At 38.7% G+C, this 18762-nt stretch overlaps 1 long non-coding RNA gene across 2 annotated transcripts in view; it reads left to right on the forward strand.

Annotated features, from left to right (window-relative positions):
• The window catches only part of LOC123861144 (uncharacterized), a 233484-nt gene that overhangs the window by 67437 nt on the left and 147285 nt on the right, over positions 1-18762 (forward strand). For both annotated transcript variants that reach the window (XR_008508030.2, XR_010405002.1), the window contains exons 3-4: positions 4945-5008; positions 5310-6732. This is a non-coding gene — a long non-coding RNA (uncharacterized LOC123861144). The remainder of the gene's footprint in view (positions 1-4944; positions 5009-5309; positions 6733-18762) is intronic.

Here is an 18762-nt window from a genome sequence, read left to right on the forward strand (position 1 = left end):
CCAGTATTCAGAGAAATGATTGGTATGCATAATTGTGAGGATGCACACAATGAAATGAGACAACTGGCCACCAAGTCCAAAGTAACCCCCCCTTTTTTAAACAGATTTGCTATGATAGTCAGCATGCATGAATTCCATTCTGCCATTTACTGGCTGTATAGCCTTGTACAAATTACATTATTTCTTAGAGTTCCCTCACTGGTTAAAACATGTGGACAAAATATGCCTGTTCCTCAGAATTGTTAGGTAATTAAATTAACCACTATATGTAATGTGTATGTCATCCTGCAGAATACCTGGCAGGCCCTCCATAGGTGATGGCTATGATTATGACATCACCCCCATCTTGGAAAGCACAGAGGAGAAAGAGGAGTTGGGATAAATTACAACTTATCAACAGAGAGCTATGCCTACCACTGGAAATGGCGGAATGTTGGAGAGGAGGAATGTTTTAAGGGGGTTCAGATTGGGCAAGGGTGGGAAGAAGATCATGGGTTTCATTTTGGATACAGAAGAGTGTTAGAACTAATAGTTGGAAGTAGAGATTGGAGAAACTTATTTGTGGACATGTAGCAATCAAATCCATGTGAATGGATGGGTTATTTGCAGGAATAAGTTAAAGAAAGTGAGATAGAAAGCACAGGGCTGAGTAGCATCTGGTCAGTAGTAAGTAGTGGATTATGTGTGGGGGTGTGTGTGCATGTGCATGCGTGTGTGGGTGTGCATGTGTGTGTGCGCGCGCGTGTGTGCGTAAGGGCAAAGTAGGGAGTTGTGTTTCTTATAATAATTACTGTGGAACAAGCACTGGCACTTCAGATCAAGGACATTTTCCCCTATCTAATAGCTTCAAATAGTTGCTACAGAACAGGCGAACAAAGTAAGATAAATTTTGCATTTAGCATATGTGGAAATATTATGAATAGTTGCAGACTCAGTTCACTTTGATGCCCTTTGACAATCTGATAATTTTTGCAAAGATGTACTTAAAATGCTGTTTCATGCAAAGTTCAGATATTTTTCCCTTGTTTAAAAAATACACAACATCATTAATTTGCAGGCCTGTATATTAATTTTGCTGAGAGCACCGTTTATTTCTTCCTTCCACTTTGTTTAAAGTCAGTTGTTGACAACTCTCAAGCGTGTCAAACTCTCATCGCCAATAATTGCTTAAGGACCCCTAACTTCTACAAATGTTGGTTCCAGCTCCAAACCCCATGCTAGCCCTGGAAGAAAAAAAAAGAGAGGGGGAAGAAAGAACTTCTTCTGATGAATTTTTGATTTTCCTTCTTAACAAAGAAATGTCTGAGATTCAAAGCAATAGCTTAAAGTGATATTATAAAATAGAATATGGAGTGCACTGTTGTGAATGACTCTTTGCTTTTAATGTGGGGCTGAAAAATTGTCAGTGCCTTTTTTGATTAGATGGGATTTTTTTTTTTTTGTTCTTGATCTAAGAATTGAGGAGAAAAACATGCTACTTGCATTTGAATATGGCATGAGCAGAGCTGTAACGTATTGGAGATAAAGTAATAGCAGCGATGCCTTAAGGCAGCACCTGTATCTCCGGGTCAGTGCCATCTCTCTTTAGATCGCCGCTGTGCCACTCTTTCTGTGGCTGCTTTATTAGGCCTAATTAGGCGGGCTGTCACTTTTATTGGTGATGGGAAAGGAAGATAAGTAGATCACTTGTGTCATCTATCTCTATCCGGACGTGTCTAAAAAGTCTAAAGTGATTGCTGTAGGCCACAAATATATACCACAAGAGAGAGAGGGAGCAGAAAAAAAAATAACACCCAGAACTGTAATAAAAAAAAAAAAAAGGAACAAAAACCTCTAGAAATGCCTTACCTTTGGCACTGCTGTGTATAATTTCAAACCCACAGAGAAGAGCTTGTGAAACATCCTGGAAGCCCTTTTGTTCTGAGGGAGAAGGTTGTCTAACGGATTTTATGAGAGCTGAATGGAGTGGGGTAGGGGAAAATGCTTCCTACTTAGGAGTCTAGCAATGGGTTCTCAAGAAAAAGTTGGTTGTAACAAGAATCCCACATCGGGGCACCTGGGTGGCTCAGATGGTTAAGCGTCTGCCTTCAGCTCAGGTCATGATCCCAGGGTCCTGGGATTGAGCCCCACATCGGGCTCCTGGCTCAGCGAGGAGCTTGCTTCTCCCTCTCCCTCTGCCTCTCTCCCCTGCTCATGCTTTCTCTCTCTCTCTCTGTATCTCTGTGTCTCAAATGAATAAATAAGATCTTTAAAAAAATAAAAAAATAAAAAAAAGAATAAAAAAAAAAAAGAATCCCACATATGGTATTGCTGAGCAGTAGAGTCACAGTAGAGAAGAATTCCGGAGCTGTGATTTGTGTGTGTTGTGTGTGTGTGTGACTATGGCACGAGCAGAGCTGTAACGTATTGGAGATAAAACAATAGCAGTGATGCCTTAAGGCAGCACCTGTATCTCCGGTTACACTGGTTATACTGGTGATTGTGACAGTGGCTGGGAAGGGGTTTCTTGAAAGTTTTAGTAATTGGATTCTATACGGAAACAAATAATTCCTCTCGTTTGCCTGTAAAAATAGTGCCAATAAAGATAAATAGCCCAAAGGACTTTGGTAATATTCTCTTCAGCTACGGTCAGCTGCCTGAGGCTTTCAGAATATGGCTTCATTTCTTCTCAGAAGGACGCCTTACTTAACTGGGCATTTCTGATAAGGACCAAAAAACCCAGTTTTTTCCAAATATTAGCTCTATGCTGTCTCACCTATCTGGTTGTGGGGTAAACTCTGGTTACTGGACCTTGATTATGGTCTGGTGATTATGGTTTTGAATTCAATCCCTTTGTCCAATCACATCTCCTTAGTGAGGTGATAAATTATACATTGAAGCCATATTTTGTACTTTTCTTCTATCCACTCCATGCCTAGGACTGTGCTAGGTATGTACCAAGAGCTTGAAAAATAGTGGTTTCATTGGTTTCTTAATTCCTGTGACTGACTGGATTTTTCAGTGTCAAAGGAGAACTTTAATTTGTTCTTTCATATGGAAAATGACAACCCTCGTAAAATAATTTAAAAAATAATTATGAAGTATCTCTCAGTGACACTTACACAATACCAAGATGTTTGGGCCAACTCAGTCTGAATTTTTGTTCATGCCTTTGATGTTTATTATATACATTATCAAAAATATAGATTGATGGGTAGAATTTATTCTTGAGAAGTCTGTAGTTTACACTTGCTCTTCTGGGAAGACAGAAAGTATTATAATTAGGAAACTGCATGGGAAAGGCAAGGTCATGTCAACGACCTTGCGAGTCAGTGTGTTGGTAGACTTCATCATTTTTTTATATTGCTTTAATCCATTTACATAAAATAACTGTAATTTGTAGCACCTACTGTGTATCAGACACTTGGCTAAAAGTGCTCTACATACATTATTTCATTTTAGTTTGATCAAAGCCTCTAAAGTAGCCATTACCCATTTTATAGATGAGAAAACTGAGGCTGTGAGCAATCGAGTAATTTTCCCAAGTCCACATAGTGAGTGAATAAAAGAGCTGGAATTCAAGTTCATGTCTGTTTGATTGCACAGTCTGCACTCTTAACTCCTGTTAGGCTCAGTCTCCTGCTTCTGCATGTCGCTCATGAGAATGTTTTACCTTTTTTTTTTTTTTTAAAGATTTTATTTATTTATTTATTTATTTGACAGAGACAGCGAGAGAGGGAACACAAGCTGGGGGAGTGGGAGAGGGAGAAGCAGGCTTCCCGCTGAGCAGGGAGCCCGATGTGAGGCTCGATCCCAGGACCCCGGGATCATGACCTGAGCTGAAGGCAGACGCTTAACAGTTGAGCCACCCAGGCACCCCATGTTTTGCCTTTTTGAGAACAAAAAAATATATCAACTCATGGACTAATGGAATTTTAAGTTAGAGGCAACTTTTATCACTGATTTTGTTGAGTTGATTGAGTAGCCTTAGAATATAATAATTGGACTTAGGAACAATTTTTATTTTGATCTTTGACTTTGAACATTAAGCACCACTTGTAAATTATTTGGATTCATTTTGTCTGAAATAAATGGTGCAGCCATCAGATTATGGAAACATATGTCACCTGAGGCTGAAAGGCTATCCCTAAGCAGAGATAGGACTTTAAGGGCACCTCTAAGAGCTTGATTGACCAAGATATTGCCTCCCTTCATCCTATCAGTTTATTGTATAAATAAGAATTTTAAAGCATTTATAGAATGATTGCTGTATGCTGTGCAGGTCTATATATTATTTAATCCTTTCAACACCTCTGAGATTGGGACATTAATACTCTTCTTTTTTAAACAGGTAACAGAAGTTCTCAAACCCAGTCTCTGTTCTTTCCACTTTTCTTTATTGCTTTCTAGGAAAAGGTCTTCTGATGGGCATAAAGAAAATGTTGCATTACCTGAAATTTCAGGGAAGTTATGGTAGTGGGGGTACACTTTTGACAATAGAAATGTTGGAACAGGACTGTGGTTGTCTGGAAAAAGGGAGCTTCCCATTTGAGAGTGATGAGATGAGGATGAGAGTGGAAGGACTTAGGCATATTTGGGTCACCTTACAGTCTTGCTGGTATCAGTTTTTTCAGTTGGTACAATGTATGATCTGTACCCAGTAAGGTCTTTTTTTATGAGCTCTTTTCTAGATCCAAGCTGATCCGTTTTCTTATTCTATCCATTTCTAATGAGTCAGCATAGTCTGATGCAGAGCTGATAAACATCTGACATACCACCACTCTCCTTTCCTGGTGTCATGACATACGTTGCCAATTTGTCACAGTATCTAGCTTTCCAAGGCCAGACTCAATATCAGAATCTAAACATAGTGCTTCACATAGTTATTACCAATTGGTATACAACTTGAGACTTATTTGTCAACCCTGAGTTAATGGGGTTAATGCTAATTCTTCTCTCTTCTAGCCATTTGCAGGAACTGAGGCAAGATTCGTCTTTCTGAGGCTCAGCCACCATCCATAAAGAAGAGGTATTATCTAATCCATGAACTCCAAATTCATGGAAGTATCAAATAAGATTTATAATAAAAATAAGAAATCTCATTTTCAATGTAAGGAGATATTATTTTTACTGAAATTGACTGTTTTGATAAAACCATAGTGCATTAGTCCAATCACCCAAAGGAGTATCTGTTGGTTTTGCTCCTTGCTTCACTCTTGTACAACCAACCAGTCTCCAAATCCTGTTGATTTTGCCTTTTATTTTATTTATTTATTTACTTTGCTTTTTGCCTTTTAAATAGCTCTTGAATCTTCCCCCTTTCTACTCAGGCACACTGGTATGGAGTCTGTGCCCTCATTATGGGCCTTTTAGGTAAGTGGCCTTTCTGTCACTCGTCCCCTAGCTTCTACTCTATTCTCTACTGCTCGATGCCAGAATGACTTCTTCAGACAAGTCATGTTCCTCTCTTTATACTCCCCATGGGTCTTCCACATTCACTATAATAAAACCTAAACTCCCTCATCTGGCACATGTGGCCCTTTACTTCCCTACTCTTTCCATTTGCCTTGCTCTGCTCATCATTCTCTCAGTCCCCAGAGTCGTTATGACACTGTGTCTTTCCTCAGGTTTTGCCATCTGCAAGTGCCATTCACTGTCCTTCTCCACTTGGCAAACTCCGACTTCACCTCTCAATTCAGTGTTGCTTGGCTGGGCCTCTGGAAGAGTTGTATTGAAGAGAAACATTTCTGCAGATGGCTTGGGATGGGCTACCCACCTGTGTCTACCCACCTGGGTCTGGTAGTGGCATCCTCTGCAACTAGGAATTGAGCCATGGGACAAAAGGACTCCCAAAATGGAGGCAGGTGGCCATCTCTAGTTCTAAATACTCACAGACCAGTGGTGTGGTTTCCTCAGGTAAAGATGCTCAAGTCTTTACTCTAAGAAGAGTACTTAGGGCCTGGAGTAAGGAGAAAGGGAGGGAACCTAACTAGTTGTGTAGTTTTAAAATTTTGGCAAAATCCTTGCCTGCCCTATTCAATGAAAAACGTCATCTTTTGTGCACACCTCAGACTCTGGGAGCATGACAGGACTTCTGCTCTCTGTGGCTGCCCAAACACCCCAGCAAGTGCTTGAGGGTTACTCCCTCCCCTTCTTCCTCCTTTTCCTCTACTTCTGTATCTTCCTCATTCCCTATAATTAGCAATAATTATAATGACATTTTTAAATTTACAGAACACTTTCACATACATCATTTCGCCTGCAAAACAACCTTGTGAGGTACATTGCTATTATATATCAATTTTAGGGATGAATAAATTGACATCCAGAGAAGTTCAATTATTTGTTTAAAATCACATAGTTGGTAGGTTATGGAGTTAGGATTTAAACTAGGTCTTCAGCTCTAAATCTCAGAGTTGTGTTGTTTGTTTTTATGAAGTATTGTGACATTGATATTTAATTTGGAACTGTGTTTCAATTTGTAGCATCTTTCTTGGTATTAAAAATTGCTGTTTTACAAACTCTCTTCAAGCATCTTGCTTTGATTGCTTTAGATAAAAAGCCGTTTTATGTGCCTGCATGATATCCTGTACCATAACTTGCCATTGTACTTCCTCCTTGTCTTACAGATCTCTCTTTGTGTTGGTCTCCCAAGGACTGTGAGCAACTGCAGAGCAGGGTTTATCACACATCATGCCTGATTTATCACATATCATCAGGCCCAAGCACACAGGCCTGGTGCAGAATAACCATGTGAGAAAAGTTTATTAAATGAATGAATGATTAATGATAAAAACTAACATTTATTGAATGCTTAGTATTACTAGCCACTTTGCTTTCTCTTTCTATACATTAACTCCTTCAGTTTCAGTTAATTACCACAAAAATCCTATGAGGCGTGTACTATTATGATTCCCATTTTATAGGTTAAGTAACTTGCTAAGGGTCATCCCGCAACTAGTGAATGGTAGAGCCAAGATGTGAGCCCAGGGCGTATCCTGCACACTCTCCCTGAGGCTCTGCTACCTATCTAGTGAATGAGTATCATCTGCTTCAAGGGATGTGATGAGAGGGAGGTGCTTTGACATCATTTCTGAGTCCCAACTCTGCCTTTAACCAGCTGAGAAGCTTTGAGTAAGGCACTTAACTTCTGTGTGTCTCGATTTCCTCATCTGTAAACCAGGTGATAATGTGTGCTTCACAGGTAGGTTGGTTGTGAGGATCAAACTCTGTGATGGCTAGGATGTTTTATAATTCTAAACAACTCTCTAGATATTTTGTCAGTGATATTATTGCTGTAGTTGTCACAAGGCTGACAATAGTCCCTGCTGGTGAGCCACAGGTCTCCTGTGTGTTTTGCTCAAGGCTGGCCCTCTAGGAGGCTCCCCAGCACTGCGTTGAGTCCAGCAGGGAGCCAGTGCCCCTGGACTCATCAGTTAGCTGTGGAGGGGTGTTTCTAATTATTCTTTAGCCCCAGGGTGAGCCAACACATTCATCTTTATCTTCTCGAAAGAAAAAAAAAAATTCTCTTTTGACCTTTGGGTGAAGTAATCAGAATTCTTGACATTTTTTTTGTCTTTTGCAAGAAAAGTAGCTTAGCCATACCCTTTCCTCCGATTCCTCAACTCCATTCTTTATTTATGTCTTTTTCTTTTCTTTTGTTGTTCACTGACAACATAGAACAGAGATGAGAAGCTCATATAACAACTTGAGAATCAGTTCTTTTGTGAACTACCTTTTCAGTATCCTTCTGGACAGTAGGATTTTTCTGGCTTCTTGCCTAGTATAAAGGTTAAGCTTGTGAGCTGTGGGGTCAGATTTGCCTGGGTTCAAATCCCAGCTCTACAGCTTCGCTATTGTATAGAGCTCGATAAGCTTCTTAGTTCCACTAAGCCTCAGTTTCCACATCCATAAAAAGGGGGTAGTAGCAACAATAGCTCTATCATGGGTTTCTTGTGAAACCTAAATGAGCTAATGCTTGTAAGACATTCACAACCATGTCTAGTGAATCATAAATACTCAAAATTCTTTAAAAAGTACTTCATTGTTTTAAATTCTACCACATAGATAAACCTAAGCTGCTGATCACAATATTGAATACTGTGAAATAATTTCAAAAGAGGGACAATAAAATTTCATTAGGCTACTTTTTGGATGAGGCCCAAGCCTCTGACTGAACAGAGAGAAATTGACTACTGTTTGCTTTTATACATAAAATCCTAAGCATTTGGGTATTTCAAAACAGTTGTGTAAGTTAATAAAAACACTCACTTTATTTTAGCATTATCTAGCATGTAGAATCAGCTCTGGGGCTTTGGTTGGGTGAGCCAACCAAAATGACTGCAGACCACTGCAGTCATTCAGGTTCTTAAGCTCAGGGTTACGATGCCCTGATGTGTAGTGGTCAGTTGTGAGGGATGACCCAAAGAATTGATCATTATTGATAAGGTAAAGTTGTGAATATTTTCAAAAAATTTATTACTTTTGCAAATTATAGAGTAGATTCAAGGCTATTTCGAACTCTCTTGTATTCTGGGAGGTGTCGTGAGTGGGTGAGGCAGGCAGAGTTATAGCTAGCTCCCTGAGACCTGGAAGTACTTTCAGCATATGTGAAGCCTGGGAATTCTTGTGGTGCTTTACTTCCCCATGAAATTTTTTGGGATATTTGAATCTGCATATATGTTCAAGTTCTGCATGTTAATTATCACTTGCCATGTGTTTCACAGTGCAGAAAACTTGAGAATTGCTGGGTCAGTATGATCTCCCACATAATTTTGGAGGATTTTTTACAGCAGTTGTTTTTAAACTGCATTCCTTAGAGCCCAGTGGTGTTGCCTGCAGAGCCTTGGGGGTAAAAACAAAGTGAGTAAATGGAGTTCTAGGTTCTCCATCTTTTACTTCAACCAGAGCAGTGCTGTTTTCATTTGTGTTATATTTTGGGATTTCACATGAGGTTTTGAGAAAAATACACTATATTTTTTCTTGAAAATGTTAATAGCATCCACGAAAGATAGTCTTTCAGCCTCTGTTTGAGTGCCTCTACCTCATAAGTTACCCTGTTCATTTCACTACTGTATACCTCTGCTGGGGAAGTTCTCATGAAGGCCCTGAATCTGCCTCATTATAGTATTTACCGCCGATCCTAGTTTTGTCTCCTGACAAAACATAGAACAGGTTTGCTTCTTTTACTGCTCAGCAGCACGTGACTGTAAACACTTTTAGAATTAATGCTTCTGAAAAGTGGCCCAAAGGGCCATTTTTAGTTTTCCTGAGGGCGTGGATTAGGGTACTATTGGAGGATGGTTATAGAGCCAGTTATCTGCTAGGAAGCCACCTATCATCCACATCTTTATCTTCCACCTCTTCATCATTTCCCACTCATTATTATGCAAGCAACAATTCTCCTGAAATGATGAAGAAAAAAATTCTCATTTCCTCATGGAAAGTGGTCCTAAAAAACACTAATTCCTATTGCTGTTGATGAAGAAGAAAAAGCAATCACATCTTACGAAGTGATGGTGAAGAGTTATAGTAGGCCTACTCAGGAATTTTACAACTCTATATGTTTAATGTGATTGTGGGAATATTTGTGTTAACCTGAAATTATAGTTACAGTAAAACATCTTCTCTTAATGGTCAATAAGAGAGCAAGGAGAACTCATTATATTAGCTTTTCCGTTATTCAGAAAATAATTGTATTAATGATTTTCTGAATTTCCATATAATCATATAAACACTAGTTTTACTCCTTAAATTAAAAAAGCCACCTTGAAAATGTTCAAATACTATTGTTCTAAATTAATGGCTTCTTCGTCTAATTAGTAAGCATTATTGTTGCAATATGTTTATACTCACACAGCACACCAGAGGCCGCACAAGCCACTCCTGTGTACAAGCAAGCATGAAAAGAACGGAAAGCAGAGTTCCAGAACAGTTCCATTCTTTTACATTAAAAAAAAAAAAAAAAATTTCATGGCTAATTTCCTAATTTCCACTTGCTTGGCAGTTCTCCGTCCTAAAACACTGCAAAAAATAGGGCTGTTGATGGGCTCTCCCCCCACCCCCCATCCTCCTTTAAAAGCCCTGTCACAAAACAGGATTGTGTTGTAGCCCCTATTTGAATATTGAGCAGGCTAACTTTGCTTTTGCTCCTGCCAGATCTCTTCAGGCGGGGAGAACAGGCCACCTCCCGGCAGAGGACAGTACTCACTGCCCACTGCAGGTGATATAACCTATTTTGAAGCCCATTTTAAAGAGAGATTCTGTATTTTAATGGTCAGTTAGTAGCTGGCTACCAACCGTCTGTGCTTTCCGCCTGGGGACGGGAATGCCAGGCTTATTAAATATTGAGAAGTTGTTCATTACTATGGGGATCTGTGACAACAGCCTATCTGCATATTGAGAAAACAGCAAATTTACATTCTTCAGAATAGCTGTTCCACTTCTGGGGAAGGACTAATGTTTGTCTGGCTAAAGATGCATAAAAATGCAAACTCTATCTTGGAGATTTGCTTTGTTGCTTTTTCTTTTTCCTTGAAAGTGGAAGTTTCAAAAACCAAACTTGCTTATGGAGAGAGAATTAAAAGCAAACAAACAAACCTTTTGAAAAATCTAGATATCTAATACTGGCTCTTTTTTTTGAGAAAGCGCCAGATGTTTGAAATACTAACTTACGTGTTGGGACATTATAAGAAAATGCATTTAATTAAATATGGCATCTAAGGAACTGAAAAATTTGGTAGGATGTAGGTAAGTTGTAGGGGATAAAGTAATGAGATATTAGCTCTTTCCTTGAAGTCTTAATAATTGGAAAGCCATAATCACCCAGGGCTCAGTCAATGCCAGCTGCAAATTAGCAACCCAAGAACATGCAACCCATTTTGTCTTCAACAAGAGACTGTATACATGAATGTAGTTGCTAATTACCAATTAAATGCCAAAATCTCATGAAGACTATTACAGAGGGTTAGGCTGGTGGTCCAGCCAGCCCATTATTCAGTTTCTGACCATAATCTGAATTGATTGCCCAAAAAGAAGTCCCTGAAAATGTCTGGGATGTAAACCAGGTATGTATAACTTTCCTTCATGATCAGCTATGGCTCTATCACTAATGAGTTTCTATAAACCCTTGCCAACTCTATTTACAGTTTAAAACAGTGATTCTGTGGTTCAGTATGAGAGAGGACTAGTGCCATCTTCTGTTGACTCTCATCAGTCTGCATTGTGACCAGACACTTCTATTGCACTGTTTAGCACGGTGTGTACGTGTGTTTATAAATGAGAACAGTGAGGTTGTTGATCACAGGGATAATCCCTGGTGCATTGTGAACCATGTCCTTGTGTTTACTCCTTCTTCCCCACTCCTTCTGATTCTTCTCTTCCTTTGGCTATAGCATATTTGAGAGTCTTTCTTTTTCGGATACACTGAATCAGAGACATAGCATCCACAACATCATTCTTAGATATTAGAGGTGTCCTCTGATCATCCCTAACCTTTGCTTGTTAGAACAGTCATTGAGAACTAAACTCTTTCTGGAATTTGCCTTTCATGTTTTTCAGTGGATGCGTGGTATATTTCACATGCTTTTCCATCTATGACATTCGTCTTATTCTCTAGCTAATAACTCTCAGTTTGTTACCCCATTTTGCTGCTTTTGAAGAATATATTGATTAAGAGCTTGGTTTGACCATCTCAATATGAATCTTTTCTCCACAACTTATTAATTCTGGAAACCTAAGCAAGCAAATCACTTTTCTGTGTCTCAGTTTTTCAGGTGTGCATTGAAGACAATAATAATATCAGCCATACGGGATTGTTATGAGGATTAAATAATATCAAGTGCTTAGTGTCAATGCCTAACACATCATAAATGCTTAATACATGTTAGCCATTATTACTATCATTACGAATTCAACAACACCATCCAATGCTAATTGAGCATCTTTTCTGAATAGGCACTGAGGGTAAAGAGATAGTAAAACATAGGCATTATCTTGGAATAAGCACAGAGTCTAGTGGCAGAAATAGACAAGCAATTGTAATGCAATGGATAAAGTACTTTTGTAATGGCATATTTACTGATTCTTATTTGGCTCTTAAAACAATTCTGTGAAGATGTTAACCCCATTTTCAGATGAGGAATCTGGAGCCCAAGGAAGTAAGTTGAAGAGCCTGTAGTCATGGGGCAGAGACAACAAATTTCTCTCTTAAACCTCTTGCTTCCAATATTACCTCTTGCTTTGTGCACCAGGCCAACCTGCCTCATGGCCCTACATTCTCCTATTGTTGCTGGTAATTTTGCATGAACATTCCTGCCTCTGTTTGACATTGTAACTTTCCATGTATTATGGTATCTGTTGTTTCTATTTGGGACCATGGTACTGTGGAAAGAGCACTGGGCAAAGGGGTCAAGGTTACTACTGTAAGCATATTTCACGTCTTTTATATTGCATAAGTGCTTAACTGGTGGCCTCACCTCTCTGGACCCAAGTTCCTCAGTTTAATGAAGGATTTGATAAGCACAGTGGTTTTTAGAAGGCAGGTTCTGGGGTGGTGCCTCAGTTGCCAGCTTGGGGAGTGAGATCCACCCCTTTGTTAAAGGGTTCTGCTTTTACAACTGTGTTGGTACATTAGTGTTTCATGAAAGATTGTGTTTGAAGAAAAGGATTCTGCTGCTGCAAATAGTTTGAAACCCTGTGGACAAAATTACTTCTAAGGTCTTAGCCTGAAATTTCTGGATTTTAGTTGTTGAAACATGGTGAAAAATGCTAGAAGGAGGAAAAGTTGTTTATTAATATATCCTCACCCTCCCAGTCCCTTCCAGGAAAAGCAAACTACAAATGATTTTTAATAGCTAAATGGGTAGTAATTAAGTTTCTTAAGATGATATCTCTCATGTAAACAGAAAATTAGTGACTGTTCAAAATCAATGTGGTTATGTAGTAGATTGCTTTTGGGGTTGAAGGACATGGGTTTAAGTTCTGGCTCCAGCATGTACTCTGCATGACGTTCCTCAAGTCACTTTACTGCCCTTAGCTTTGATTTCCCTTGCTCAGCCTTGCTCCTCCAACAACACAGGATTGTTAAGACAGACATAACTGGAGTGAACATCGTATAAACCATAGCAGCTATGAAAATGTTAATTCTCCTTTTATGATTGTTTTTAACATACTGATAAAGTTCCAGTTAATATTTGTGAGGTTTTCAAATCTTCACCTTCTCAGAGTTTCAGACATTTCTCTCCAACATGCTCCCATGGCAGGGATGTCTCTGGAATTTGTTCTGACAGACAGGTCTTTAGTTAACAAAGAGAAGAGAGGGGTGTGTGTGTGTGTGTGTGTGTGTGTGTGTGTGTGTTGTTATTGTCATTGCTGTCCAGGCTGACAAATGGGTTTAGGTCCAGACTCCCCCTTGCATTATTAATGAAAAATTGCATATCACCTGAGGCTAACCTAGCTCCTTTCACAAGTCTTTGGCGACTAACAATCTTGCTGCCATCTGAAGAGAAGTCTGCCGAGCAAAGAATCTCCTCCCTGTTCTTTCCCTTAAGAAACACTTTAGCATGTCTGGCACAGGACTGCTTCAAATTAGGTTTGAATAAAACACTGTGATAAATAAGTAAGTGTCTCCCCTACACAGATTGCCACTTGTTTAGGAATAAAGTATCGATTTTTGAATGTTGCTGAGATTCAGACATGGGTTAATTAAACATTTACATATATGTGCTGAACAATATATTGCATGGTACAATAATGTGCACTTCAATCAGAAACCATGGGTGTTTGTGTTTGCTTTTTCCATGTTAATTGGCACCATGCTGGCTCAAGCTTAGGTATTTGGCTAGATGGAAGAAAATAGACATGGTGTTTTAAATATTTTAATTAGGACCAGCAGTTCTCAGCTCCCTCATTTCTCATTGGATTGTTTTTCATGCATGAATAAATTAGCTAGCATGGAAGTACTCTGTAGAAAGTGGTTGCCCTCTGGCCATAAAAAGAGTCCTGTTCATTAATACTTTAATGAAATTAGCTGTGAGCAAAATATTATTCCTTTTAACTGTGTTCTAATTTCTTAATTTTAATTAGGCACATAATTGTAGGGTGCTGAAATTATCTTCACGTTCAGCAACTAAAGTCCCATCATCAGGAGCCTGTGGCTGAAACACCACACACTCCCAACACGTTCCAGCAGGAAATTTTCCGTCCAACTTTTTCCCCATTTGCTTCACCAAAGATCCCCTTCACCCCTCCTTTTGTGGCCATGGTATGATACTTCAGAGTTTCTGCTCCTGACTCAAGCCATTGGTAATGAAGCTATTGGACTGTGGATCATTTTAGAAGTGATACAGTGTGGAGGTCTACAAAGAATATGGTCTGGTGGGTTTTTTTTCTTTCAGTTTTTGTCTCCTCAGGCCCCCACCTAAATATCTGTCCCCCTGGTCTTATGTTAGAGTTCTCTCTGTCTCTCTTTATTATTTATTACTTTATTGGCTTGTTCATTTTGAATCTGTAAGCTCTGTGAGGGCAGGGATTTTTTTTTTTCTCTTTCAAACCCCAATTTGTGACATGTAATTCTTACATTATACAAATATAGTTGTTGAATGTTTAATGGAACTGTGAATTCCACAATGCTGAAATTTTCTGATACAACTTATGGCATTTTACAGTGCTTTAGGTAAATAAGATAGTCCACACATAAATACCAAAATGAAACTTCTGAATATGATAGAACAATACTCTCAATTTGCTGAGTTTTCACTTTAGAAGGAATAGTGTGGAATCTGGATTAAAATTTAAGGAAGAAACTAAAAGCCTATACACATTACTTTGTATTACTCCCTAAAATTGAACCTGAGATTTATCATAACATGTATTCAATATATATGATGCAATAATTACTGAAAAAAATGAAAATTCATTCAATAATTGTATCATTTTTGCCCACCACCCCTACCATACTTAACATAACCTCATACACCTACACTGATAATTTTGAGTGAAGCACCTGGCTCACTTATTTAAATATTTTAAAGGTATTAAATAAATGTAGGTAAAGGGGCGCCTGGGTGGCTCAGTTGTTAAGCATCTGCCTTCTGCTCAGGTCATGATCCCGGGGTCCTGGGATCGAGCCCCGCATCAGGCTCCCTGCTCGCGGGAAGCCGGCTTCTGCCTCTCTGTCTCCCCCTGCTTGTGTTCTCTCTCTCTCGCTGTGTCTCTCTCTGTTAAATAAATAAAATCTTTAAAAAAAAATAATTAAATGCAGGTGAATATTTTATAGGTCCATCAAGAAGTTTCATATTTGATCTGATATGTAAAATAGGTATAATAATAACACCTTCCTCATAGGCTTATTGGGATTGTTAACTGAGATAAATACATATCAGACACATAGTGTCAGATATCATCGGACATTCTTAACACTTGCATATAGATTGTCATTTTGTAAACTAACATTTGACAGTATTTTACAGTCTGCAAGCCCCTCTTACCTGTGTTCAAATTTAACTGCATCTATTTAATAAAAATAGAGATAAAATATCCTATTTTATAGAATGAGGCAAATTTTATTCCACCTATTTTCTTAAAATACCATTAACAAGACCATGTTTCAGATTTAGCTTGATGCTTACTTACACTAGAATTCAGAGATTCCAGTTACTGAGTTTGTAAATGCTACAAACACAGAGGAAGCACCATGCCCTTCACCCATACCACTCTTGCCATTCCTAAAGTAAACAAGATTCCAAAGTTGCTTTGTATTCTTCCCATGTGTGTTTTCAGCTTTTACTATATATAAATCATGAATAATATGCAGGGATCAGGAGCAGATTCGAGTTTTGCATGCCAGAAATTTATAAAATTTTGGTAGCCTTTTAAAGTGATCATTTATGTATAATGAAAAAAGAAATTATAACAAATTACAAATTTTTAAAAACTCACGAATATCACAAAAATCTAGAAAAATAATATTTTTGTTAATTAACTGACACACTTCTGTTACACTTTTTCTCTAATTTTTTTGGCTACATACTATTTCACATGAAATGATTTAATAATATTGTCTGTATAGAGAACCCCTCTCAAAATCAATAAAAATAGATCAACACCCCAACATCTAATAGTAAAACTTATGAGTCTCAGAGACAAAGAGAAAATCCTGAAAGCAGCTCGGGAGAAGAGATATGTAACCTACACTGGTAGAAACATTAGATTGGCAACAGACCTATCCACAGAGACCTGGCAGGCCAGAAAGGACTGGCAATGATATATTCAGAGCACTAAACGAGAAAAATATGCAGCCAAGAATACTCTATCCAGCTAGGCTGTCATTCAAAATTGAAGGAGAGATAAAAAGCTTCCAGGACAAACAAAAACTAAGGGAATTTGCAAACACAAAACCAGCCCTACAAGAAATATTGAAAGGGGTCCTCTAAGCAAAGAGAGAGCCTAAAAGCAACACAGACCAGAAAGGAACACAGACAATATACAGTAACAGTCACCTTACAGGCAATACAATGACACTAAATTCATATCTTTCAATAGTTACCCTGAATGTAAATGGGCTAAATGCCCCAGTCAAAAGACACAGGCTATCAGATTGGATTAAAAAACAAGACCCATGGATATGCTATCTGCAAGAGACTCATTTGAGACCCAAAGACACCCCCAGATTGAAAGTGAGGGGTGGAAAACCATTTACCATGCTAATGGACACCAAAAGAAAGCTGGGGTGGCAATCCTTATATCAGACAAATTAGATTTTAAACCAAAGACTGTAATAAGAGATGAGGAAGGACACTATATCCTACTTAAAGGGTCTATCCAACAAGAAGATCTAACAATTGTAAATATCTATGCCTCTAACATGGGAGCAGCCAATTATATAAGGCAATTAATAACAAAAGCAAAGATGGGCGCCTGGGTGGCTCAGTTGGTTAAGCGACTGCCTTCGGCTCAGGTCATGGTCCCAGAGTCCTGGGATCGAGTCCCACATCAGGCTCCCGGCTCAGCGGGGAGCCTGCTTCTCCCTCTGACCCTCTCCCCTCTCATGCTGTTTCTCTCTCTCTCTCTCAAATAAATAAATAAATAAAATCTTTAAAAAAAAATAACAAAAGCAAAGAAACACATTGACAACAATACAATAATAGTGGGGGACTTTAACACCCCCCTCACTGAAATGGACAGATCATCTAAGCAAAAGATCAACAAGGAAATAAAGACTTTAAATGACACACTGGACCAAATGGACTTCACAGACATTTTCAGAACATTCCATCCCAAAGCAACGGAATACACATCCTTCTCTAGTGCCCATGGAACATTCTCCAGAATAGATCATATCCTAGGTCACAAATCAGGTCTCAACCAGTACCAAAAGATTGGGATCATTCCCTGCCTATTTTCAGACCACAGTGCTTTGAAATTAGAACTCAATCACAAGAGGAAAGTCGGAAAGAACTCAAATACATGGAGGCTAAAGAGCATCCTACTGAAGAATGAATGGGTCAACCAGGAAATTAAAGAAGAATTAAAAAAAATTCATGGAAACCAATGAGAATGAAAACACAACTGTTCAAAATCTTTGGGATGCAGCAAAGGTAGTCCTAAGAGGAAAGTATATAGCAATACAAGCCTTTCTCAAGAAACAAGAAAAGTCTCAAATACACAACCTAACCCTACACCTAAAGGAGCTAGAGAAAAAACAGCAAATAAAGCCTAAACCCAGCAAGAGAAGAGAAATAATAAAGATCAGAGCGGAAATCAATGAAATAGAAACCAAAAGAACAGTAGAACAGATCAACGAAACTAGGAGCTGGTTCTTTGAAAGAATTAACAAGATTGATAAACCCCTGGCCAGACTTATCAAAAAGAAAAGAGAAATGACCCAAATCAACAAAATCATGAATGAAAGAGGAGAGATCACAACCAACACCAAACAAATACAAACAATTATAAGAACATATTATGAGCAGGTGCCTGGGTATCTCAGTTGTTAGGCGGCTGCCTTCGGCTCAGGTCATGATCCCAGAGTCCTGGGATCGAGTCCCACATGGGGCTTCCTGCTTCTCCCTCTCCCACTCCCCCTGCTTGTGTTCCTACTCTCGCTGTCTCTGTCAAATAAATAAATAAAATCTTAAAAAAAAAAAAAAAGCATATTATGAGCAACTCTATGCCAGCAAATTAGATAACCTGGAAGAAATGGATGCATTCCTAGAGATGTATCAATGACCAAAATTGAACCAGGAAGAAATAGAAAACCTGAACAGACCTATAACCACTAAGGAAATTGAAGCAGTCATCAAAAATCTCCCAAAAAACAAAAGCCCAGGGCCAGATGGCTTCCCAGGGGAATTCTACCAAACATTTAAAGAAGAATTAATACCTATTCTTCTGAAACTGTTCCAACAAATAGAAATGGAAAACTTCCAAACTCGTTTTATGAGGCCACCATTACCTTGATCCCCAAACCAGACAAAGACCCCATCAAAAAGGAGAATTACAGACCAATATCCTTGATGAACATGGATGCAAAAATTCTCACCAAAATACTAGCCAATAGGATCCAACAGTACATTAAAAGGATTATTCACCACGACCAAGTGGGATTTATCCCTGGGCTGCAAGGTTGGTTCAACATCCGCAAATCAATCAACATGATACAATACATTAACAAAAGAAAGAACAAGAATCATATGATCTTCTCAATAGCTGCAGAAAGAGCATTTGACAAAGTATAGCATCCTTTCTTAATCAAAACTCTTCAGAGTATAGGGATAGAGGGCA

The sequence above is a fragment of the Mirounga angustirostris genome, unplaced genomic scaffold (genome assembly GCF_029215605.1).
Source record: "Mirounga angustirostris isolate CCGP_5_RB_7025 unplaced genomic scaffold, mMirAng1.0.hap1 SCAF_9, whole genome shotgun sequence".
NCBI lineage: Eukaryota > Metazoa > Chordata > Mammalia > Carnivora > Phocidae > Mirounga > Mirounga angustirostris.